Source organism: Heloderma suspectum, chromosome 2 (assembly GCF_057233095.1).
Source record: "Heloderma suspectum isolate Gila_16-S chromosome 2, 16-S_ref, whole genome shotgun sequence".
NCBI classification, from domain to species: Eukaryota; Metazoa; Chordata; class Lepidosauria; order Squamata; family Helodermatidae; genus Heloderma; species Heloderma suspectum.
The window spans coordinates 251,289,136-251,316,408 of record NC_139459.1 but is presented as its reverse complement, the minus strand read 5'-3'; the positions used below and the strand labels follow the sequence as shown (position 1 = coordinate 251,316,408).

The 27,273-nt window shown below is 43.5% G+C and overlaps 1 protein-coding gene and 1 non-coding gene across 6 annotated transcripts in view; both read right to left on the bottom strand.

The window, feature by feature from the left end:
• Nucleotides 1-27,273, bottom strand: part of PPP2R2B (protein phosphatase 2 regulatory subunit Bbeta) — a 390,243-nt gene that overhangs the window by 212,336 nt on the left and 150,634 nt on the right. The window lies entirely within an intron of this gene.
• Nucleotides 21,086-21,192, bottom strand: LOC146354385 (U6 spliceosomal RNA). The gene has a single exon (XR_014788730.1). It is a non-coding gene; the product is annotated as a U6 spliceosomal RNA (small nuclear RNA).

Here is a 27,273-nt window from a genome sequence, read left to right as displayed (position 1 = left end):
AGACTGGTAGCTTTGGGGTATATGTGCCTTTTATACACATAATTCACATTTCAAAGAAATCAAAGTTTAGGAAGTTGAGTTCTAAATAACTGTCACCTTTCCTGATGGATATGGGTTGAACTAGATGTAGAGAGGAAGACCCAAGTCACAGAATCTGGGCTGCTACTGTGCAGCTGCAAAACAGTCTGGGTGGGGGAAAGGAAGTTTCTAGACCCTGTTCTGCTGAACAGCTAGGTCAACCTTCAGTGGGCCATACTCAGCTCTTACTTATTTCCAACCAGAACTCACTCTACTAGAGCAAGTCATTGGAGTTCCACACATACAGAAACTTGGTATTAACTGATGTAGCAGCTGGTCTTGCCTGTCCAAGCAAAATCACAATACAAAATTGAGACAACGAATCTTGAGTCATTAAAAATGCATGATGCATTTTGATGGCTAGTTTCACCCATTTGGGAAATCGGTAGGGAAGGCAACATGCACCATTATTATTTTTTTGTACCATTCCATCTACTTGCTTTTTCAGCTAATGGCCTGATTCTGCTGTCATTCTGTGGGAGGAATTCCCACTGGGAACCAAAAAGAGAGATAGGGCCCGTTAAAGGTCAATTTTATACAGCACCAGGACACAAACAAGTTCATAAACAATAACACAACCATTAGATTCTCCCTCTCACACACAACTGCACAAGTATATCCACAGTACATAGGATACTAACGGTCAAATTTCTTATAACGTTAGTTCCAGTCAAACAACAATTGGCTAAACCTACAGGAAACAAACAACAAGCCCACACATCACTACTATGGGCTCATTGTGCAGTACTGGGCATGAAGCAAATGGGCCCAAAGTTGGGGTACATTCCATTTTATTTCATTTATTACATTTCTATGCCACCCAACAGCCAAAGCTCTCTGGGTGGTTTACAAAGATTAAAAACTGTAAAAATGCAGTATTATGCATAAGATAAAAAGAGTTTAGCTACAAACATATAAACAGAGCAGGCACACATATACAAACAATATCCCATGACCTGATTAAAAACCTATCAAATACTTTCAAATGCCTGAGAGTAGAGGAAGGTCTTATCCTGGCACCAAAAAGATAATTATGTTGGTGCCAGGTGGACCTCGCTGAGGAATTCATTCCATATTTGGGGAGCTGCCATAATTCTATTCATAATTGGAGAGCTGCAACCAAGAAGGCCCTTTCCCTTGTTGCGCCTTCCAAGCCTCCCTTGGAGGAGGCACCTGAAGGAGGACCTTAAACAATGAGCGCAGCATATGGGTAGGTTCATGCCAGGAGAGGTGCTTTGTCAGAGAAGCACTCTGTTATGGTCCTGAGCCATGTGAGGCTTCATAGGGCAAAACACAGGATGCAGCATGGATGGGCATGTTATCCCAGAAAAACAGGGTTCAAAAACAAAAGGCCCAGTGCAGGGTTTTAACATTTCCTTTTTACATTTATATCTTGTCTTTCTTCCATGATGGAATACCGTCTGCTTCCCACCTCCCAGCTGAGAAGAGCAGAGGAAGCTGTTCCAGCTGGCCTAGGGACTATAGAAGCAAGCAAGCTCCCAGAGAGCGAGCGATCAGAGTGAGTGAACATGGAGAGCAAACAGGAGTTGGCCAGGGGAGTTGCAGTGGAAAAGGAGACAAAGGAGACAAAGGCAAAGAGGTAAGTGGGCTGGAGGAAGCCCAGGGGGCTGTCCTTTTCCTTCTGCGTGGCTGTGAGCTCACCAGGTGCTCCTGAGAGCTCCAACTGAATTGAGGGACTGTGGCCTGAGTACTCTCAGCAGCTGAGTGGGCAGGAAGTTTCAGTCTGTTTCCCATCACCCAGCTGAGCAGAGCAGAACAGAGGAAGCTCCTCCAGCTGGTCTAGGGACTACAGAAGCAAGCAAGCTCCCAGAGAGCAAGTGATCAGAGCGAGTGGACAGGGAGAGCAAACAGGAGTTGGCCAGGGAAGTTCGGCAGGGGAGGTCAAGGGAGAGGCCCCTAATGTGTGTGTTTTTTCCATTTTTTTTCATTTTTTAAAATTTCTTTTTCTTGTAACACATACATCCATACCAGTGGGCCAGTGTGTTTAACATCCAGTGAGTAGAGGACCAGGCACAGGCTACTCTAGAACAATCAGAAAGCTAGATACAAAAAGGGAAAAGAGGCTATGGAAGGACAAGACAACGTTTGTGCCATGTTTGTTTTCTTGCCTGAGAACAACATGCCCTACATGTGCAACAAGTGCAAGTTGATCATGCTGTTGGAAGAAAAAGTAAGAGGACTGGAGTGTCAAGTGGCAACCCTCCGGGGAATAAGAGAACACGAAGAGTTCTTGGACAGAAGGGTGGAACTACAGCAGCAAAGTGAAGAACAGAAGCTAGAACAGCAACAGCAAGCTGAGGCAGAAGAGGAAAATGCAGAGGTGAGGAAAAATGAAGGAGAGCATACTCCTTGGAAAAAGGTGACAGGAACAGAAGAACTAGAAGCTGCTCTGCACCAGTGGAGGCAGTGGAGCTGTGGAACCGTTTCCAGGTACTTGAGAATGAAACTGGAGGACAGCCTGCAGAGAAAGAATCACAGGGGACCCTGCATGGGAGAGAGCAAGAGGCTGAAGGTCAGTCAAACAGAGGCAATGAAACCAAGGCCTACAACAACAAGAAGAACAATAGTAGTGGAAGACTCTCTGCTGCGTGGGATCGAAACTCACGTATGTTGCGAAGACCCAGGTATGCTGTTTCCCAGGAGGATGAATTAGAGATGTGACTGAAGGGTTGCCTGCACTCATAAAGCCCACTGACAGGTATGCCTTTCTTCTCATCCATGTGGGAACAAATGATACTGCCAAGCGGAGCTATGAAGAAATCACATCAGGCTTTGAAGCTTTGGGAAGGAAACTCAAAAACTTTGGGGCCAGTAGGGCCCAGATCGTTTTCTCACCCATCCTTCCAGTAGTTAGAGAGGGACAGAAAGGGAAAGAAAAATACTCCGAGTGAATGACTGGCTACGAAGGTGGTGCCGACAAGAGAGATTTGGATTCTGGGACCACGGGCTATACTTCCTGGAAGATGGACTGTTGGCAAGGGACGGGTTGCACCTCACAAAGGCTGGGAAGAATGTGTTTGGCCACAGCATGAAGAACTTCATCAGGAGGGCTTTAAACTGAATCCTACAGGGGAGGGAGACATAAAGTTGGGGGTAACAATGGATGAAGGCTCATGCACCACAACAGAGAGAACAGCTCTACTAGTGCCCAATAATAGTCTTCAGAAACATGTAGGAAGAAAGCCAGAGTATAAAGCACATGGTCTTCAATGGCTATACACTAATGCCCATGTATGAGAAACAAACAGGATGAACTTGAACTCTTAATACAGGAGGGAAATTATGACTTGATAAGTATAACTGAGACTTGGTGGGATGACTCCCATGACTGGAATACAGCAATTGAAGGATATAACTTGTTCAAAAAGAACAGGAGGAACAGAAAGGGAGGTGAAGTTGCACTATATGTTAAAAATACGTATCTCTGCGCAGAAATACAGGAGGATGAGCTTGGTAGCCCCATCGAGAGCATCTGGATCAAAACAAATGGAGCAAAGAATAAAAGTAACCTGGTGGTCAGAGTCTACTACCAGCCACCCAATCAAGGAGAAGATGAGGATGAAACTTTTGAAAAGCAAATTGCCAATGTTTCAAGGAAGCATGATGTAGTAGTAATGGGGGACTTCAGATTCCCCGATATTTGTTGGGAGACAAATTCCGCAAAACATGGCCCCTCCAAGAGATTCTTGACTTGTATTGCTGATAACTTCCTCCTAGAGAAAGTAGAGGAAGGAACTAGAGGATCGGCTATCCTTGACATGATCCACCTAACCAACAGAGATGACTTAGTGGATAAAGCAGCAGTTACAGGAACTCTGGGGAAAAGTGACCATGTTATCCTTGAGTTCTTGGTTCTAAAGAAAGCAAAAGCTGAGTGTAGCCAAACATGTACCATGGATTTTAGGAAAGCCAATTTTAATAACCTCAGAACAATGATCAGTAAGGTCTCATGGCAAGCAACTCTAATGAGAAAAGAAGTCCAAGATGGGTGGGAGTTTTTAAAAAAGGAAATTCTCAAGGCACAATTACAAACATGAAAAAAAAAGGCGGAAGACAACACAAGAAGCCAATGTGGCTTCACAAAAAGCTTAGAGATGACCTGAAAACAAAAAAGGACACATATAGGAAGTGGAAGGAAGGCCAAGCAACAAAGGAAAAGTACAGGCAGGTAGCACAGAATTGCAGGGATGGCGTCAGGAAGGCTAAAGCTGAGAATGAGCTGAGGTTAGCGAGGGATGCTAAAAGCAACAAAAAGGCTTTCTTCAGATACATGCATAGTAAAAGACAGAGGAAAGAAATGGTGGTTCAACTACTGAATAAGGATGGCAAAATGATAACAAATGGCAAGGAAAAAGGCAGAAGTACTCAATTCCTACTTTGGCTCAGTCTTCTCCTAAAAGAGGGTCTATGACCCCCCTGGCAAAGGCGAAGTACAGGCTGAAGGGGCAGGATTTCAGCTTGAGACTGATAGGCATATGGTCAAGGAATACCTAATTACTCTGAATGAGTTCAGATCTCCAGGGCCAGATGAACTGCACCCTAGAGTAATAAAGCAACAAGCAGAAGAACTCTCAGAACCACTGTCTATTCTCTTTGACCAATCATGGAGGATGGGGGAAGTGCCAGATGACTGGAGGAGGGCTACTGTTGTCCCTATTGTCAAAACAGGCAAAAAGGAGGAACCTGGGAACTACAGACCAGTCAGTCTGACATCAATCCCTGGGAAAATCCTGGAGCAGATCATAAAGCAATCCATTTGGAAGTACCTGGAAAACAATGCAGTGATTAGTCAAAGCCAACATGGATTTGTCAAGAACGAATCCTGCCAGACGAATCTGATCTCAGTTTTTGATCAGGTAAATTGTGGCCTGTGGGAATGCTATGGACATAATATGCCTCGACTTCAGCAAAGCTTTTGACAAAGTGCCCCATGATATCCTGTTGAGCAAACTAGCTCAAAGTGGGCTAGATGAAACAACGATCCGGTGGATCCACAGGTGGCTACAGAATCGGACTCAAAGAGTGCTTATCATTGGGATCTTCTCAAACTGGGGAGAGGTAACAAGCGGGATACCGCAGGGCCAGTCCTGGGCCCAGTGCTCTTCAACATTTTTATTAATGACTTGGATGAGGAGGTGCAGGGAATGATGATCAAATTTGCAGATGACACAATCTTGGGCGGGATAGCTAATACTTTGGAAGACAGAAACAAAATTCAAAGTGATCTTGATTAGAGCAATATGACAATGGAACCAATTACCTAGGGAGGTAGTGGGCTCTCCCACACTGGAGGCATTCAAGATGAGGCTGGACCACCATCTGCCAGGGATGCTCTTCCAACCCTACTGTTATATGATTCTATGATAGGCTGTAGTGCTGGGCAGAAAACAACAGAATGACATTTAATCGGGATAAATGCCAAGTTCTGCCCCTAGGAAAAAGAAACCAAATGCACAGTTACAAGATGGGGGATACGTGGCTGAACAACACTACAACCGAGAAGGATCTTGGAATTGTTGTCGATCACAAGCGGAATATGAGCCAACAATGTGATGTGGCTGCAAAAAAGGCAAATGCTATTTTGGGCTGCATTCATAGAAGTAAAGCTTCCAAATCCAGGGAAGTACTAGTTCCCGTCTACTCGGCACTGGTTAGGCCTCATCTTGAGTACTGTGTCCAGTTCTGGGCACCACACTTGAAGAAGGATGCAGACAAGCTGGAGAGGGTTCAGAGGAGGGCAACAAAGATGATCAGGGGACTGGAAACAAAACCCTATGAAGAGAGACTGAAAGAACTGGGCGTGTTTAGCCTTGAGAAGAGAAGCCTGAATGGAGATAGGATAGCACTCTTCAAGTACTTAAAAAGTTGTCACAGAGAGGAAGGCCAGGATCTCTTCTTGATCATCCCAGAGTGCAGGACACGGAATAATGGGCTCAAGTGACAGGAAGCCAGATTCCGGCTGAACATCAGGAAAAACTTCCCAACTGTTAGAGCAATAAGACAATGGAACCAATTACGTAGGGAGAATGCACTGGAGGCATTCAAGATGAAGCTGGACAGCCATCTGTCAGCGATGCTTTGACTTAGATTCCTGCACTGAGCAGGTGGTTAGACTCGGCGGTCTTGTAGGCCCCTTCCAACCCTACCATTCTATGATTCCTAGACAGTTTTCGACACAGGCACTGATTAGACACAGACTGCTTCACTTCAGCAAGGTGGCTGCATTATGTGCCTTCAGTCCATTGCTCAGTCACAGAGCATATGCTTTACATATGGAAGGTCCCATATTCAATCCCCGGCATTACCAGGTACAAGCATCAGGCAGCAGGTGAGGGGAAAGACCCTAGTCTGCCGGAGACCCTGAAGAGCTGCTGCCAGTAAGAACAGACAATCCTGGGCTAAATGGACAAATACTCCAATTGTTCTGCTCCAGGTGGTACAGCTACAGTAGAAGGAGGATTCTGATCCAAGTGGTGGGTTCAAGGCAAGAGTTCAGGTTTTGGAAAGAGGAGTCAGCCAAGAAAAGTCAGATCAAACATGGCACAGAAAGCTAGGCAAGGTAGAACAGGTCCAGGCCCCAATAGAGCAAGACAAGTCCAAGTAAGCAAGGCAAGGCAGCTCAATGTGGAGCTGGAGCAAACTTTGGATGTTATCGCAGCACCAGTTAACCCCAGACTGAGCCTGCAGGACCTGCCAACCTGGCCAGCCACCTCTCCTCCTCATCCTTTCAGCAATTAGGCTTGAAAAAAGCATCCCATTGCTACGCAGAACGTAATGGAGGGGTCACAACTGAGGAGGAAGAGGTTAATCCTCTCCATGTCCTGTGACCCCCTCCCCTCCAAAACACTACTCCCCGTGCTGCAATTATACTTGAGAAAAACCTTCCACTGAAGGCAATGGAAGGGTTTTTCAAAGCCTAATTGTGGTATGGGGTGGGTGACTGGGTAGGTGACTCCCCCCTGGGTAGGGTGGGTGATGGGGTAGGTGACTCCCCCCACATGCTGTGACCCCCCTCTAAACAGGTTTGCGGCATGAAATTTGCTTCCACTGGAAGCTCAAAACAGAATTCTAGCTTATACTTAATGCAACTGCAGTTTTAGCACAGGCATGCCCATATTGAAAGTCTGCACTGCTTTCCTACCATGCTAAGAATAGGGGTACTAGTGTAATGTGCTCTTGGAAAAGAGACAGAATAGTGTACTCTGATGTGTTGTTCCCTTCCTCCCACACACACAATATAAAATAGGAGGGACTAACCTGCACCTCCACCTTTGGCTTACCCCAGCAGCCTCCAAGGTCAGTGTCAAGGGGGGTGCTTGGAACAGCAGGGGTAAGTAGCATGTCCTACCCTCACCTCCATCCTAAGTAAGGTCTCTGAAGACATATATCATTGCTAGTAGAATTCCAAGGATACACGTGGTGGCCTTAATATCTCCGACACACACAGGTATATGCCCAGCAGTCAAACCCCCATTTAGCTCAATTCTATGCATATTTACTCAGAATTAAGACTTACTGAGTACAGAAGACTGCATCCTTGGTCTAGTTTCCAGTCACCTACTAGGATAAACTCCTGCAGACATGGACCAATACAGCATGTCAAAGCATTTCACTGTTTATACAGATACTCATCCTTGTTCACCAGAGGAGTATCTAAATAATTATGGCCATCTCATTGATTCCGAGGAGATGGTTATTTTAATTATTTAGATGGGACTACTCCATGGGATTTTGGCTGCAGCCAAGCCAATAAGACCCTTGATATGTGCATTATTTACATTCTCCAGCTGAGAGGGCTCCTTTCAAACTGCTCTTCAGGACCAAAGATAATCATAAGCAGACATCTGGCATCCCACTTTTTTTGTCAGCCAAAAATTTCCAGTAGGGAACAGGTCATATAAAAAGCACTGCTCTGTAATTAAGGTTCTGTCAGTCTATTGCATACTCCAATAAGTCAAGGCTAGAGGCATACAGAACATCCCAGTCATCTTGCACTCACCTAACTTTCCTCTAAACAGGTTTGCAGCGTGAAATTTGCTTCCACTGGAAGCTCAAAACAGAATTCTAGCTTATAGTTAATGCAACTGCAGTTTTAGCACAGGCATGCCCATATTGAAAGTCTGCACTGCTTTCCTACCATGCTAAGAATCGGGGTACTAGTGTAATAAGTCAATTATGCCCATTACTAGAAGTATTAGATCTGGCTATGGTGACACATGCCTTAGTTACATCCTACCTGGATTACTGCAACAGTCTACATGGAGCTGCCTTTGAAGACTGTTCAGAAACACCCGCTGCTTCAGAATTCTGCAGCCAGCCTGTTGACTGAGATAAGTTACAGGGAGTGATTTACAAGTTACAGCAGCTACATCGGCAGCCAGAACGTTTCCGAGCACCATTTGATGACTATGACTTACAAAAGCCCTAAACGGCTTGCAGTCTTGTTATCTGAAAGGCCACTTTCTCCCATACAAGCCTGCCTGAGTTTTGAGATCTTCCCATGAAGGTCCCCCTCCATGCCCCATCAGCAACTAATGTGCACTTTGCAGGGACTCAAGGGAGGGCCTTCTCAGTGGCTGCACTCAGGCTGTGGAAACAGGCTTTTAATCTATTGAGGATGCAATCCTATGCATGTTTAGACATAAATAAGCCATACAACTCTCAGCATTCCCCGGGCAGCGTGACTGGCCATGGGAGATGTTGGGTGTTGTAGGACTTCTTTCTGTCTAAACGTGTATAGGATTGCGCCCTGAGCTGATTTACTCTTGTTCCTGCTGTTCTATATTTTAGCATGCATTTTAATTTACATCTTAGTATCTTTTCAATTGGGTTTTGTTGTTTTATCTGTCCTTATTTAATTGTTATATTATTTTATTATTGTACTACTTAATTATTTACAATATTTATATACTGCTCTACATCCAATAAAATATCAGAGTGATGAACAATTAAAAGGGGAGAAAATAATAACAATAATTGAAATACAGAATTAATCAGATTGTACCAATACAACCATGGCTGGTTAGTCAGGGAAGGCTTGTTTTGATAAAAACTTTGCTATATTCATTGTTACATTGATTGGGTTTGCTTATTGTTATGCATTTTAATGTCTTTTATTTTTAGCCATGTTGAGCATTACATATGGAAAAGTGGAATATAAATGTAAGTGGAATATAAATGTAAGAAATTAATGTATGAATAATGTCTCTGGATTAGGCTTCTAGAAGCATAATTTATCTGCAACCTTACACTGTCCATCCTATGATTTTAGCAAGCTTAGGAAGTTAGTGTTTAAACATTACCACTGTTTATTACCATATGTAGAAGCAACTTTCTGGCTTCTGTTCCTTGATCCTGCTGGCTTTCCAATTAGTGTGTCCCTCAGTTCTCTAGGGGGCTATGAAGACTGGAGGTGTGAGAGTAATCAAGGGATGGTGCATCTGATACATCTTGATGCTTTCCTCACAGATTCTCCCTCTTTCAGGTAGCTGCCAGCAGTGAGGGGAGATGGGAAAGCCCTTGCTTCTCCAGTGTTTGCCATGTAATGGCAAAGGCTTTAGAGAAGAGGACAGCAATTTCTCTGCTCCTATAGGCCCCCTGGCAGCTTCCGCAGTTGAGGGGAAAGCCAGGGGCAGCAACACACCTCTTCTTGAAGATGCAGACCATCAAACTGATGAACAATTTGCTATTTAATTGTGAATATCTGTTTAGTCAGAGGCATTATCGACCTACGTAAAGCAACGTACATCTTCTTCTCGTCCCTCTAAACCCTCTTAAAACTTAATTAGTAAAATACTTACCTTGCACACTTCCTAAATAATTATATACCTGTACCAAATGAACTACTCAATGGTATTTTTGTCAACATCTTCTGCTTTAATATTTTTCTACTGAAACATCACCCTATGATCTTCTGTGCTTGTCAAAATGCCCATTGGGTGTATTTACTACCAATAACCCATGGGATGCTTTAAAGTTGTCAGCATGCAACTAAAGTAAGACTACCCCATGCAGAGAAGAAAGATGGCCCAATTTAAAATTATTCCTTCCACATCTGCAATCTGATGATCAGTTTAGACCCTGAAAGTAACATCAACCCTCCCCTTATATTTTGTACCTAACCATGTGTGTGATGCAAGGTGTTACCGTATTCAGCACAGTAGATTTATATTTTTGCTGAGCTGTCCAAGCAATATAAATTCACGCACTTCCAATATCTGAAACTGTTATTCCAGTGACAAACTAGACATCAGGGAGATAACTGTATTTATCTCCATTAACATTTTATTGTTATTCAGAGACTACAGACAGAGACCGAACCAAGCGTAGGAAAGTTGCAGTAATTTGTTCAGATATTCAGAAGGCTCAGATAATAGCTATGTTTTATGACTGCACAGAGGCCAGCCCAAATGCCGTAAAAAAAAAGAAGATCAAATTGAGAAGTTTGCTGTCATTAAGGGTGAAACAATTCTTTGGTTAGATTTTTGTTAGATTCACTTGCCTTTGCATGGGGAATTACTGCTGCTTCAGAGTAATGCTCATGGCTTGTTATCTAAACAGCCACTTTGCTATACCAGCAAGGAGAACAAAATGATTAAAGTGACAATTATGCCAATGAATGCTCTGGAACAGAGGAAAATCTAAATGGCAGATTCCAAAAGTGGCATAATCTTGGCTGGCTTACTAAGAGAACAGCTTGAGGGCTTGTAAAAAATGATACGCAGGTACCCAAAAGCTATTAGTATATTTGTATAACTAACTTCATTATGCCTCTCAGCTTTACACACCACATGTGCCACTAATGTCTCTACAAGCAAAGAAAATAGCTTTTAAAAAATACACAGTGAACACCATATCACAGAGAGCCATGGGCAAGAATGAATTGTTTAAATGCAAGTAGAGAAATGCTTATAAACAAAGGGATGCGTAGCAGCTCTCAAATTTCCACAGAATTCAAAGGTCCAATAGTCTGTGGCTTCATTTGACTATATAAGGACAGCATGAAGTTTAGCCTCAGATACAATGGAAGACTTGCTACTGACTCAAAAATGGTTCATAATCGGTTCATAATGTTCACAGGTGAAAGCTAAACCCTCTTTTCACAGCTTTACTTAAGGCAGCTGGTAAGTTCCTACAATCCTTCAAATGCAAAAGAATTCTGATGTATAAAGACAATCCAACTCAAGACTCTCAAGAGTGAATGCTTAGGACCAAGCTACATGTTATGCTGTGTAACATGCAGTTTTGCCTTTTGATTTTCTTTAAGTAATTGCTGGCATGCTAAGGAAAATTAGTAAGGACGTTCCCACCGGCATCAATGGGATTTTCTAAATCTATGTTTTTAGCCACCCTGGGGTGGGTAGGGGGCATGGCTGGGAAGAAAGGAAAACACCTCCCCTCCCCAGGCACCCCCTTTGTGCTTGCAATTACTAAAAGAAAACTGGAAGGCAAAGCTGCATGTTATGCATTAATCATGACATGTCGCTTGGCCCTGAATCTCTGAAATGGCAATCATCTGCACTCTTGCTGACAATGGGCACAATCCACAAGGAGGTTACTCCATAAACCCCTTGAAACTAATAGAATCTGACACTCTCAGAGGGAGCACAGAAAAGCCCAAATAAATGGGATAACTAACTGGAAAGGATGGGGTGGAATAGAACAGTAGTCAGCAGGAAGGGACAGAAAGCCCATACATTTCCATGATCTTCCTTTTCCACACAAAAGCATGGCCTTGAAATCAGGTGGTATTTATTTAAGGAGAAGAGGAAATCTTAGAACCCAAATTCCACATAGGTATTATATTCACATAGATATTTCACAATTATTTGTCAGGTGTATGTTAGGGCACAATCCTATGGGGATAGTCAGCTGCCTCCGAACTCGGAGGCGGCCAACTATCCAATGCAGGGGAGAGCGGACCATGGAGGAGATCTTCTCCATGCTCCGGCCGCCCTGCATCTGTGACTAGACAGCCAATTTCAGCTGTCTAACCGGGGTGCCTCGGTGCAGGGGGTGGGGGAGGCCAGACTGCACATAGGAAGCGTCGTAACGGTTCTGAGCGCAGAGCCCATAAACCGAGAAATCCTGTGGCCATCTAGACGCTGTCTAGCAGCCATAGGATTGCACCCTTAGACATACAGAAGAATGAGGGTTTGAAATGTTTTAATGTCCTATTTTACTAATTTGGGCGGGGGGAGAGACATCACAATGAGAGGCAACTCTTTTTCACATGTTGTATGATGTACATGGCCATAGCTATACAAAAGGAGGAGGGAATGGGATATATATATATATATATATATATATCATGTGAGCAACTGACCTGTCTTTCCCCTGCAGTTTGAGCATGTCTGTGAGCTGCTGTGTTATCTGTATTGCTTTTATGAAGTCTCCTGCCTAATGTTTTCCACCCACCACCTCACCCTTTGGCTTTATGTAGAGGTTGACCAGTGCAACACCTTCTGGGTGTTGCTATGGCAACTAACTAGTACTACAAGTTGCTGTCCATTGAAGGATGTTTGAGACAAATCAAACACACACACACACACACACACACACACACCAGCAACTAGCCAATCAAAGCCAATAAAACCAAAGTTTCCATTAAAGTGGTTTTACTGCCCAAAGTGAGAACTAGGGTAGGCAGAAATCATAACAAAGCTGAACTTTTCTTCAGGGGTATTCTACTAAAGTACTTTAAAGAGTATAAATGCAAGCAAAAGAATACTTTGTGCATCCTTCTAAGATGCAAGAAACTTTTCCCAAGGTGGCAGATTCTTTTTTTAGGAGTTTTAAAAGGATACCAATAGTTAATGTATTACAGTAGACATTTTTTATTCACGCTTTGGTTGGAAAAATAAATACTTTTTTTACAAGTGGTTTTTAAGGACAATGACAGAAGGCAATAGTTACTGAGTCCCTTGGGACTGGCTTTGTGCCCGCTGCCCCTCACCACTTCCCCCTAGAACCAAAGATAGCCATAGCATGTTAGCTACTTCACCCTCCCCTCAAGCTCTATTTATCTGACTGGTTGTAAAGGCACGAAGCATTTATGTCAACATCCCTAATACAGTGTAACGCCAAGGCAACAGGATGTTATTCATTGCACATCTGTGGTGACCTTTCCCTATCCTTAAGGAGTGGCAAAACTGCAATAGCACTGAGAAAAACAAAACCTCTAAATCAGGGGAATTACTGCTGCTTCAAACTGCTTCCCCGCAAGAAATCATGCTCACAATATAAGGAACAAAACCCCAACTAATGGCTCTATTATGTCTGTATTAGAGAATTCAACATTGACTTAAATACAGACGAATTCATGTGTGCTTTTATGGAGTGGGGTAAGGATGGAGTTTGAACAATTCAGTTCATGGGCAGCACACAACACAACGTATTCAGTCCTTGCAGAAGAAGAGGCACACCCCATTTTGTGGAACACTTGTCCTGTGTTGTTGGCCTCTACCACAAGAGTTTCAAAGTAAGGCCCAGCAATTTAGCAATCCCTCCTACAAATTTTGGAAAGTGGGGAAGGAGGGAAAAAAGGTTCCCTTTTCCTTTCCTTTCTCCTGACACATTCCTGTATAGCGCAGGGACAGGACTATTATCTTACCTTTGGGCAGTTTGCTTGCAATCATCCGGGTTCATTATTGGAAAGAATGATTACATGGAGATGTGCAGAGGGAAAGGGTGAAAGGAAGGCTGCCAACTTTTAATCTAAAGAGGGTACCGGAAACTTGCACAGCAAGCAGAAGTTCAGCAGAGACCATCTGTCCAGCTTTGCCCACTTGTGCAGCTGTTAAAGACACAAATTCATCTTTCAAGCCCAGGCACTGAGACCACCCTAGAGGTTCCTAATCACTCTGCACCAGCTCATACATGGATGGATATATAGGTATAGCTACATTTTAACCTAGCCCTATATTACAGATTTTTTTGTTGTTCAGCATACCCTTGCCAGCCAATTATACAGCCCATCAATAGCCATATCCAAATTGTATAAAAAGAGGGTGTAGATGCATCTATTTTTAGCAAACTAATCAATAATCTGCCATTACTGAAAGCTTACTGAAGCTTTATTTCCGTTTTTTTGTGTGAACTGCACTGCTGTAGCTCACTGTGCAGCTCTCAGGGACACAAAACTTACTCAGCAAAGTTAATTTTAGTTATAAGCATGTACTGGTAGAATTGGCAGTGTCTGGTATAGACTACTCCAATAATTTGCCATACACCTTGTATGTGGGCGCAAAATGGTCCAGTGGATAGTAAGTTGGACTTAGTTGTACCTTGACTGTCTAAAATCAAACTCCATCTTATACATGGATATTAATTGTTAAAGATCAATGTTTCTATAAGATCAGTGTTTTAAAAGACCATGATTCTTGGTTCTTTTTATCCTGAAATTATTAATTAAAAGAAAGCTAATTCATGAACTTAACTTGTATTGCCTATACAAATGCTATTCAAAAGCCCCTTTATTTATATTTGCTTCCGCACATGTTCTTCCTTCCCTCAGAAAGTTCAATTCTAATCAGCTCCTCCATTGCTGCAATTTCTTAGCTTTTACCCAACCAGAACAAACATTTTAATGATGATCGATGTTTCCATAGCCTATCTGGAAGTGAAGTGGCTGTTAAAAGATAGGCTAAAAAACAGATTTCCTGCCAGTTTTGACACCACACGAAGTGCTGAGTAACAATATTCTTATTCAGTTCATCCATGGATGCAGGGTGACCTTCAGGCAATGCAAGCAATGTAATTCTATCAGGCCTTTTATCCACTACTAGGACCCCAAAGCCAAGCTATTTCATAGAAACATCTGTTTGGCTTGATGCCACATAGCTGATGTCTAAAGAGACCTGCTGAACTACCTCTGCCTGCCTGACCCAATCCAAGATAGACTGACCAAGGCTTAGTGCAAGCAAGGCTTTCTGTTGCATCCTCTCCAGCATTTCCCAGGTAATGTGAGGATCAGCAGCATCACTACCTCCACAGCTCCTGGACCAGCCCATTCTTCACAATCTGGAAACGAAAGCTGAGATTTGCAAGAACCTTTTTTAGTATCATCACTTTTGCCTGCTAACTGTGGGTCATCCGGAAACAGCTGTATGAATACATTTTGTTGCTGCATGTGATCACACCTGGACAAATACTACCCACAATCTAACATCAGCAATTACTGATAAGCTAAATTTGTAATTGTTCTGACATATTCATGAGTTTTCTTGGTGAGCCTCCAGGAAAAGTGTCTATTTTCTGAGAGATTTCTCCAGGTGCCTAACGTTGGAATATACTAGCACACACGTGCCTTATTGTATCGGCTCCTGGAAATTATAATTTCCGGCACAAGCCAAAGCAGAAATCCAAAAAAATACATACAGGTCTTGACATTTTCAGCTTTAAAAGTCAAAACTAGAACCTTGAATCATGCCCGTGCACTAACTTACCGCCAATGCTAGAGCAGGTGCAATATCATCTCTATAGCCCATACTAGTTAAAAATCAAGTAACTACATTCTGCACTAGGTGACAGATGTTAACAGTCTTCAAGAGCAGGTCCACAAAGCCTACTGTTTTATGCATGTACTTGGAAGTCAGACCCATCAAAATTGGTGGGGCTTACTTTCAGATAAACATGGATAGGATGAGCTGATAGAGTACACTGCAATGAAAGGTGTTATGAAAGGCATGTGTGTCAGTGACAAGATCGTTATTCTTTAGCTGGTAGTAGAAATAACTGGTAAAAAGCACTTCTGCTTACAACCATGACCTGGACATCTAGTAATAACACCCAATCCAGAAGGACTAGCCATCGGTGGCTATCACACAATACAAAAAAAGAAGGCAAAGTCAGGTTAGTTTTCAATTACCTTCTTTGGGAGAAAGAAAGTTGGGAGTTCACACAGGATGGGATGATTCAGTAAATAAACACAGTTTTCAGGCCTACCTTTTTCCTTTTCTGTCACCAGTTTGTTGCTGTCCTCTCCTTCCTGTTTCTCCTTCTTCAGCAGGCACACAATCCCCATTAATTTCAGTAAGAGTTATAGAAGGCTGCATATACTCTGTGCTTAAACAAAAAAATCTTGGAGCTATAACAAATTCTGCACCAAGGAAGTCAAGTGGTCTGGCCTGTAGAAAATACACAAAACTGTGTGCAGAATTCCTTATTCTGCATAATTTATTCTGTTCCTGCAAGACATGGGGCAAGGTAAGAGATTATGAAGGGCAATGAAATCCCACTGCCTTGACCTCTGGAAGTCCTGCTTAGCTCTTGTCTGCCTTCTGGGATTTCCCCACCAATTGCCTGCACATTTTTCAAGCCTATCTTTGCAGCCTTAAGGGGTAGGAAATGTTTTGCTTTCCTTTAAAAAAAAAAAAAAATGCTGAAAATCTCAGGATGTTGTGTTCTAAAGAGAATACACTTACATAGTAGGACTGTGGAATACACACAGCCCTGGGCTTATTAGGACTTACAAATACATTAAACAGGGTGCATTTCTGTTATTTGAGACTGCGCAAGCTGGAAGATTCACAGAAATGATCTTCAGGCAGAAAAGGGGAATTAAAATGGAAATAGCCTACTTGATTTATATAATTATTAGGAAACTGCAGTCGCACGGTTCTGCCCTTCAATTCAAAAATATGAAAAAAGAAAGTTAATATAAGACTTTGCAGAGGCAGGATTCTTTAAAAGGAAGAAGTTGCTATCATTGCCACAGAGAGATCTTTTCAAGTCGGCTCCCACAGTAAAAAGCTTTTCAAGTTTCAGCACAGCAAAATCCAACCCCTTTTAGAAGAATAATCATTTTAAATTCTGGGAAGTGCATTAATTTGCTCTCTGCAGAACATCCTAGAATGCCTGCCAGCAGCAACAGATGCAATGCAAAGTAAAAGGATCAATGGCTAGCAAGGTTGCAGGGCAATTTAGAGGGGTACACGTAGCATAGCATAAATGCTGTAGTCTCAGCAGCTGCTACCTTCAAGAAATGTTGGCTGCTTAACTGCGCAGATTACTTGTAGATGACTTTATTCTCGTGCCAGAATCATAGTATCTGAAGCTGTCATTTACAATACGTGAGGGGAAGATTGCGCTTCTGACAGGTTAAGGATAACTTGAGCCACCATCAATGTGAGGCAAGTTCTAAGTAGATGTTTTAAAGGTTGCCTGGAGGCATCTGATGGTTGAAGGGGTTGCAGGGAAGGAGGAATTCATGTTATGAAAGCTTTCTGGGCAAAACTAGAACATTTAGCTCAAACAGGTCAAAAATTAAGATGAGAAAATGAGGAACTAAGAAAAGAATGGCGGGATTAAACCTAAGAAAGGAAAGATTAGGCCTTGCAACAGATCACAAGAGAAAGTTAAAATTGTTAAAGTACATTCAATGGCAGAATATTTGCCCAAAAGGAAAATTGGGGGAAGAGTCCTATAAGCAGGGAATAGGATGGGGCATCCAAATTTGTTTCCTTGGTAATCCAAATTATCCTGTATCTTAAGAAACTTTTTGCAATTCCTGTCCAGAATCCCCTTAAAATATGCAAAGAATGATATAAACAAACAAACAAATTGTGAGCTACCATTAGGACGTTTCTTCATTGAGACTCTTGCCCTTTTCTTATTGCATGAGCCTTAAACAGACTGCTTTATATACTGTTCAGCAGATATGGTTAATGATTGTCCTCCCTCTTTTGACATATTCTTAAATATTTCAAAGTTGCCCATGTGCACGGCTAACCTTTCCCGAAAACTTATTTTCTCTGGGTGAAGCACATTAAGTTCCTTCATGAAAGAATGCAAGGATAATTCCTGCAGAACATGCTTGAGTTTATGGTGGCTCAACTAACTGACATGGGAGTCCCAGTGCTCCCCAGAGATCAGCACAACCCAACAGATATTAAATTGAGTCACCCAACATTTATAACGGCACAAATGCTGGGTGAAATAAGTATTGGAATTTAGAGTGGCAAGGGGTAAGTGGCCATTTCTTATATACAGCCAACTCTGTAGCAGTGGGGGGGGGGAGTAGTAGCATAGAATAGTAGCATAGAATAGTAGGGTTGGAAGGGGCCTACAAGGCCATTGAGTCCAACCCCCTGCTCAATGCAGGAATCCAAGTCAGAGCATCCCTGGCAGATGGCTGTCCAGCCTCGTCTTGAAGGCCTCCGGTGTGGGAGAGCCCACCACCTCCCTAGGTCATTGGTTCCATTGTTGTATTGCTCTAACAGTCAGGACGTTTTTCCTGATGTTCAGCCGGAATCTGGCTTCCTGTCACTTGAGCCCATTATTCCGTGTCCTGCACTCTGGGATGATCGAGAAGAGATCCTGGCCTTCCTCTCTGTGACAGCCTTTCAAGTACTTGAAGAGTGCTATCGTATCTCCCCTCCGTCTTCTCTTCTCAAGGCTAAACATGCCCAGTTCTTTCAGTCTCTCTTCATAGGGCTTTGTTTCCAGTCCCCTGATCATCTTTGTTGCCCTCCTCTGAACCCTCTCCAGTTTGTCTCCATCCTTCTTAAAGTGTGGCGCCCAGAACTGGACACAGTACTCCAGATGAGGACTAACCAGTGCGGAGTACAGGGGAACTAGTACTTCCCAGGATTTGGAAGCGATGCTTCTATGAATGCAGCCCAAAATAGCATTTGCCTTTTTTGCAGCCACATCACATTGTTGGCTCATATTCCGCTTGTGATCGACAACAATTCCAAGATCCTTCTCGCTTGTAGTGTGGTTGAGCCACGTATCCCCCATCTTGTAACTGTGCATTTGGTTTCTTTTTCCTAGGGGCAGAACTTGGCATTTATCCCGATTAAATGTCATTCTGTTGTTTTCTGCCCAGCACTACAGCCTATCATAGAATCATATAACAGTAGGGTTGGAAGAGCATCCCTGGCAGATGGTGGTCCAGCCTCATCTTGAATGCCTCCAGTGTGGGAGAGCCCACTACCTCCCTAGGTAATTGGTTCCATTGTCATATTGCTCTAATCAAGATCACTTTGAATTTTGTTTCTGTCTTCCAAAGTATTAGCTATCCCGCCCAAGATTGTGTCATCTGCAAATTTGATCATCATTCCCTGCACCTCCTCATCCAAGTCATTAATAAAAATGTTGAAGAGCACTGGGCCCAGGACTGGCCCTGCGGTATCCCGCTTGTTACCTCTCCCCAGTTTGAGAAGATCCCAATGATAAGCACTCTTTGAGTCCGATTCTGTAGCCACCTGTGGATCCACCGGATCGTTGTTTCATCTAGCCCACTTTGAGCTAGTTTGCTCAACAGGATATCATGGGGCACTTTGTCAAAAGCTTTGCTGAAGTCGAGGCATATTATGTCCATAGCATTCCCACAGGCCACAATTTACCTGATCAAAAACTGAGATCAGATTCGTCTGGCAGGATTCGTTCTTGACAAATCCATGTTGGCTTTGACTAATCACTGCATTGTTTTCCAGGTACTTCCAAATGGATTGCTTTATGATCTGCTCCAGGATTTTCCCAGGGATTGATGTCAGACTGACTGGTCTGTAGTTCCCAGGTTCCTCCTTTTTACCCTTTTTTGAAGATAGGGACAACGTTAGCCCTCCTCCAGTCATCTGGCACTTCCCCCGTCGTCCATGATTGCTCAAAGAGAATAGACAGTGGTTCTGAGAGTTCTTCTGCCACTTCCTTTATGACTCTAGGATGCAGCTCATCTGGCCCTGGAGATTTGAACTCATTCAAAGTAATGAGGTGTTCCTTGACCATATGCCTGTCGATCTCAAGCTGCAATCCTGCCCCTTCAGCCTGTACTTCGCCTTTGCCAGGGGGGTCATAGACCCTCTTTGGGGAGAAGACTGAGCCAAAGTAGGAATTGAGCACCTCTGCCTTTCCTTTGTCATCTGTTATCATTTTTCCATCCTTATTTAATAGCTGAACCACCATTTCTTTCCTCTGCCTTTTACTATGCACGTAGCTGAAGAAAGCCTTTTTGTTGTTTTTAACATCCCTTGCTAACCTCAGCTCATTCTCAGCTTTAGCCTTCCTGACGCCATCCCTGCAATTCTGTGCTATCTGCCTGTACTCTTCCTTTGTTACTTGGCCTTCTTTCCACTTCCTATATGTGTCCTTTTTTGTTTTCAGGTCATCCCTAAGCTTTTTGTGAAGCCACATTGGCTTCTTCTGTTGTCTTCCAACTTTTCTTCTTGTTGGAATTGCTTGTGATTGTGCCTTGAGAATTTCCTTTTTTAAAAGCTCCCACCCATCTTGGACTCCTTTTCTCGCTAGCATCGCTTGCCATGGGACCTTACTGATCATTGTTCTGAGTTTATTAAAATCAGCTTTCCTAAAATCCAGGGTACGCGTTTGACTACACTCGGCTTTTGCTTCCCTTAGAACCAAGAACTGAAGTACAACATGGTCGCTTTCCCCCAGAGTTCCTGTAACTGCTACTTTATCCACTAAGTCATCTCTGTTGGTTAGGATCAAGTCAAGGATAGCTGATCCTCTAGTTCCTTCCTCTACTTTCTGTAGGAGGAAGTTATCCGCCACACAAGTCAGGAATTTCCTGGAGGGGCCATGTTTTGCAGAATATGTCTCCCAACAAATATCGGGGAAATTGAAGTCCCCCATTACTACTACATCATGCTTCCTTAAAACATTGGCTATTTGCTTTTCAAAAGTTTCATCCTTGTCTTCTCCTTGATTGGGTGGCTGGTAGTAGACTATGACCACCAGGTTCCTTTTATTCTTTGCTCCATTTATTTCAACCCAGATGCTCTCGATGGGGCTACCAAGCTCCTCCTCCTGTATTTCTGTGCAGAGATATGTATTTTTCACATACAGTGCAACCCCACCTCCCTTTCTGTTCCTCCTGTTCTTTTTGAACAAGTTATATCCTTCAATTGCTGTATTCCAGTCATGAGAGTCATCCCACCAAGTCTCAGTTATACCTATCAGGTCATAATTTCCCTCTTGTATTAAGAGTTCAAGTTCGTTCTGTTTGTTTCCCATACTCTGGGCAAAAAATATGGAACGCTTCATGAATTTGCGTGTCATCCTTGCACAGGGGCCATGCTAATCTTCTCTGTATCGTTCCAATTTTAGTATATGTGCCACCGAAGTGAGCACTTGGTGAGTATGTGGCCCTCCAGCTGCTGTTGGACTGCAATTCAGTCCTAGCCAACACAGCCAATATGAGGGATGATGGGAGTTGCAGTCCAGCAACATCTGGAGGGCCACACTTTCCTTATCCCTGCTCCACAGGCCAACTCCAATGTAACATTTTTCTATTATGAAAGTGGTTTGAAAAGACTTCTGTTCACAGATACATCCTGAAAAGTCCACCTGGCTTGTACAACCCAATGTAACATATTCTACACATGTTCCCACACGAATCATTCCGAAGTACTCTTCATGCCACAGGAACAATCATACATTGCATTCAGTCCTGTCTTGGCCGACAAACTGTGGTTTTGGTTTGTTTCCGTTTAAAAAAAATACAATTAACACAGAAGTGGAAGAATATCTATTGAGATATATGCTAAGAGGACACAAACAACAACAGTTGGGGTTCTGCATTGGGATTATATGGTCTGAATGAATCCCCAATAAAATTATATTGGTAGAGGCCTGGCTACCTCTAGGAGGGCCACCTAGTGGCTGCTTCCATACAATTAAATTTACTCCTTACTAAGCTCGTAATCCCCTTCATGGATCACTGCCTTGTTGTGGCGAAGGGGCTTGCGTAACTCAGTGAAGCCATAAGCTATGCCGTGCAGGGCCACCCAAGACGGACAGGTCATGGCAGAGAGTTCTGACAAAATGTGGTCCACTGGAGAAGGAAATGGCAACCCACTCCAGTATTCTTGCCAAGAAAACCCCATGGAACGTATCACAAGGCTAAAAGATATGACGCCGGAAGATGAGCCCCTCAGGTCGGAAGGTGTCCAATATGCTACTGGGGAAGAGCGGAGGGTATTTCCAAGTAGCGCCAGAAAGAGTGAAGCGGCTGGGCCAAACCCGAAAGGACACTCAGCTGTGGATGTGTCTGGTGGTGAAAAGAAAATCCGATGCTGTAAAGAACAATATTGTTTAGGAACCTGGAATGTCAGATCAATGAATCAAGGTAAGCTGGAGGTGGTCAAACATGAGATGGCAAGATTGAACATCGACATCTTGGGAATCAGCGAACTCAAATGGACAGGCATGGGCGAATTTAATTCAGGTGACCATCATATCTACTATTGTGGGCAAGAATCCCTTAGAAGAAATGGAGTAGCACTCATAGTCAACAAAAGGGTGGGAAAAGCAGTACTGGGGTACAATCTTAAAAATGATAGAATGATCTCAGTACGAATCCAAGGCAAACCATTCAACATCACAGTAATTCAAGTCTATGCCCCAACCACTGATGCCGAAGAAGCTGAGGTTGATCGGTTCTATGAAGACCTACAACACCTTCTAGAACTAACACCAAAAAAAGATGTCCTTTTCATCATAGGGGATTGGAATGCTAAAGTAGGAAGTCAAGAAATCACCGGGATAACAGGCAGGCATGGCCTTGGTGTACAAAATGAAGCAGGACAAAAGCTAATAGAGTTTTGCCAAGAGAACATGCTGATCATAGCAAACACTCTTTTCCAACAGCACAAGAGGCGACTCTACACATGGACATCACCAGATGGTCAATATCGAAATCAGATTGATTATGTCCTTTGCAGCCAAAGATGGAGAAGCTCCATACAGTCAGTCAAAACAAGACCTGGAGCTGACTGTGGCTCAGATCATGAGCTGCTTCTTGCAAAATTTCGGCTTAAATTGAAGAACGTCGGGAAAACCACTAAACCATTCAGGTATGACCTAAATCATATCCCTGATGAATATACAGTGGAGGTGAGGAATAGATTTCAGGGATTAGACCTGATAGACAGAGTGCCTGAGGAACTATGGACGGAGGTCCGTAACATTGTTCAGGAGGCAGCAACGAAATCCATCCCAAAGAAAAAGAAATGCAAGAAAGCAAAGTGGCTGTCTGATGAGGCTTTACAAGTAGCTGAGGAAAGAAGGGAAGCGAAAAGCAAGGGAGAAAGGGGAAGATATACCCAACTGAATGCAGAGTTCCAGAGAATAGCAAGGAGAGACAAGAAGGCCTTCTTAAATGAACAATGCAAAGAAATCGAGGAAAACAAGAGAATGGGAAAGACTAGAGATCTCTTCAAGAAAATCGGAGATCTCAAGGGAACGTTTTGTGCAAAGACGGGCATGATAAAGGACAAAGAAGGCAGGGACCTAACAGGAGCAGATGAGATTAAGAAGAGGTGGCAAGAATACACAGAAGAACTATACAGGAAAGATCTGAATGAATGTCCCTGATAGCCATGATAGTGCGGTCACTGAACTTGAGCCGGACATCCTCGAGAGTGAAGTCAAGTGGGCCTTAGGAAGCATTAGTAACAACAAAGCTAGCGGAGATGACAGTCTTCCAGCTGAGCTATTTAAAATCCTAAAAGATGATGCTGTTAAAGTGCTGCATTCAATATGCCAACAAATCTGGAACACTCAACAGTGGCCACAAGACTGGAAAAGGTCAGTTTACATTCCAATTCCAAAGAAGGGCAACGCCAAAGAGTGTTCAAACTACCGCACAATTGCGCTCATTTCACATGCCAGCAAGGTGATGCTCAAAATCCTACAAGCTAGGCTTCAGCAGTATGCGAACCGAGAACTACCGGAAGTACAAGCTGGGTTTCGAAGAGGCAGAGGAACTAGAGATCAAATCGCCAACATTCGCTGCATCATGGAGAAAGCAAGAGAATTCCAGAAAAACGTCTATTTCTGCTTCATTGACTACGCTAAAGCCTTTGATTGTGTGGATCACAACAAACTGTGGCAAATTCTGAAAGTGATGGGAGTACCAGACCACCTTACCCGTCTCCTGAGAAACCTGTACGAGGGTCAAGAAGCAACAGTCAGAACCAGACATGGAACAACCGATTGGTTCAAAATTGGGAAAGGAGTACGACAAGGCTGCATATTGTCACCCTGCTTATTTAACTTATATGCAGAGTACATCATGAGAAATGCCGTGTTGGATGAATCAGAGGTCGGAATTAAGATTGCTGGGAGAATTATCAACAACCTCCGATATGCAGACGATACCACCCTAATGGCAGAAAGCGAAGAGGATCTAAAGAGCCTCTTGTTGAGGGTGAAAGAGGAGAGTGCAAAAGTGGGTTTGAAACTCAACATTAAAAAAACTAAGATCATGGCATCTGGCCCCATCACTTCCTGGCATATAGAAGGGGAAGAAATGGAAGCAGTGACAGATTTTACTTTCTTGGGCTCCAAGATCACCGCAGACGGTGACTGTAGCCATGAAATTAAAAGACGCTTGCTCCTTGGGAGGAAAGCTATGGCCAACCTAGACAGCATAGTAAGAAGCAGAGACATCACCTTGCCGACAAAGGTGCGTCTAATCAAAGCTATGGTTTTGCCAGTAGTAATGTATGGCTGTGAGAGCTGGACTATAAGGAAGGCTGAGCGCCGAAGAATTGATGCTTTCGAACTGTGGTGCTGGAGAAGACTCTTACGAGTCCCCTGGACTGCAAGGAGGTCAAATCAGTCCATCCTAAAGGAAATCAACCCTGAGTGCTCATTGGAAGGACAGATACTGAAGCTGAAGCTCCAATATTTTGGCCACCTAATGCGAAGAGAAAACTCCCTGGAAAAGACCCTGATGCTGGGAAAGACTGAAGGCAAAAGGAGAAGGGGACGGCAGAGGATGAGATGGCTAGATAGCATCACGGATGCAATGAATATGAACTTGAGCATGCTCCGGGAGAGAGCGCAGGACAGGAAGGCCTGGCGTGCTATGGTCCATGGGGTCACGAGGAGTCGGACACGACTGAACGACTGAACAACAACAAAAGCTCGTAATAGCTCTTTCCCCCAAAGATGTCAGCTATACCTAGAATTGCTTCCATGATACCTTCGCTCCTCAATTTACTCATAATTCGTCAAATGACTCAGTGTGCTACTCATTCTGCAAGCCCTTGCCAAAATGATTATTCTGGACAGCTGCTTGGGAGTTGAACAGAAAAGGTTTATTGTCTCAGATATGATCTCTCAGCATTTGCACACAGATAGGAACATGCTTTCTCACAGACCACAAAATAGACAGGTGACTGCAAAACCTTCCAGGACTCTGCTCTGAGTATTTGGTTGATTTTTGTTCCCAAGCCTGGACACTCTCGAGGTAATCACACAGTTGTTTCTTCTTCTGCCCAATTCCTGTGAACACTAGAGCTGTTCAGCAGTGCAAGGAGCAGGTTCCAAGGCAAGGCTGCTGAGGGCAAAACTAGATCATGCTGCCTGTATGTTTTTCTGTTCAAGACAAAAGCTCTGGGGATGGGGAGATGATTTAGAAGAGTGCAAAGAGGAAAAGGTTAAGCCCTGCTCCCCCAGCACTACAGTCTCAATTTAAATTTGCTTTAATATTTTTTTTTTGCAGGGGGAAGCGTACACAGGAGATCCAGTCACAGTTCTCCTGCCATCACATCCGGCTTGGCCCTGAGAAAGCAGGGGAGCTGTCCAGTCAGATAGCTAGAGCCAATACACAAGGCAAGGAGTTAGGCAGAAAAGGCATTGTGAGAGCACCAGCCAAGCAGCAGCTGAGAATAACCTTGTACCCTTCCTGGTGAATCTGTAGAAGCCCTGATCCTGGCAGCAGTTACATCAGAGTCTCATCCTCTCCTTCGGAGTAGAGCTTGGGAAAAGTAGGCGCTGTACTCTCAAGTGAGCTCTCTATCTTTGTTTGTTGCGATATCTGTTACTGGGATCCAGAAGGTCATTGTAGCAGATCCCATGGCATAGGGTGAGTAGCATGAGGAAGGGTGTGTATATCAATCCCGGGGTTGGTGGGTTGTCCTCTATAGATGCTGTCCCAGAGTCCCCTCTAGGGGTGCCAACTCCTCCTGGTCCCAGCATGTACAGGCAGGGGCTATGGGAGCTGCCCCTCCTCTTCGGTGAAGTTCTCATCAGACTCAGAATGGTGGATCCTAAAAACTTCTTAAATACTTTTTTTAAAACCAGATCAGTTAGAGGGGAGAGATCTGAGCTTGCCCCCAATTTATGAGAATGAAGGACAAGATTAAAGGTACCACAGAGAGCACCTTTGGGGGGGGGCACATCTTTGGAATATCCTCACCTAGAAGTGTGTGTGCCCATACATGGGTTAAAGCAGATTGTAACACTTTTTTTGTCCAGCATGTGTTTAATGCCTTGTTGTTTGATATTGTATTGACTCTTATTCCAGTCACACATTTTATTGTATATAATTAATAGCCATTACATATTGACCTTGGGAGGGTTTTACTCTAAAAGGTGGTATACAAATAATTAAAAACAATCAAATCAATTTCTTCAGATTATCGTATCCAATGCCTACCTAGGAACTAACATTTTGATCTAAAAACCTGAGTAACAATTCTTGGACATTTCAACTATTTCCTTAAACAGTAATTCCAACTGTTTGTAAGTCGACCATTTTGTCTCCATTTTTTTTTAAGGTACTAACCTTTGCCCTTTTCACTCATGGAACTCTTCTAATGAGTCCTATAAACACAATTTTCTGTAACCCTTTTGTAATGCCTTTCTGCTCTGCCCTGCAGCTTCCTAGACATACTGATGATGTTTGCTGCCCTATTCACTCTGAGAATGTTGAAATTCATCTCTCGGTTATGGCTTGGGCAACAATGGTGAGAATACACTGAACATGATGGTGGCAACTGTAAAGAAGACAAGCTGGGGTTATATGCTGCTTACCTCATACTATTCTGGGCACTGATAGCCATTAATGTCTGCAGTGAAAGGTCCCATCTGCCTTGGGCCAGTATAATGATCCAGAGTTCTGATTCCCCCTCCTCAGAGAAGCCTCCAATACAGACCTCATAGAAGAGGATGTGGCCATGGAAGCACCACTCAGCATCCCTCTCTCCTCAGAGGTCCCAGCTCCATAAAAGCCCCTGGGGCCAGCACCCCTCTTCCCAGAGGAAGTAGCCTTACCATCTTTGGATTCCAAGAACTCCAGTTCCAAAGCAACCACTGCACCCCAGTTGCATCCATGCATCACAGCCAAAGGCTTCAAAAGCAATCACAGGCCCTTTAAATAAGGCCTCACATAGTGTATGAGAGGAGCTAGCCACCTCTAGG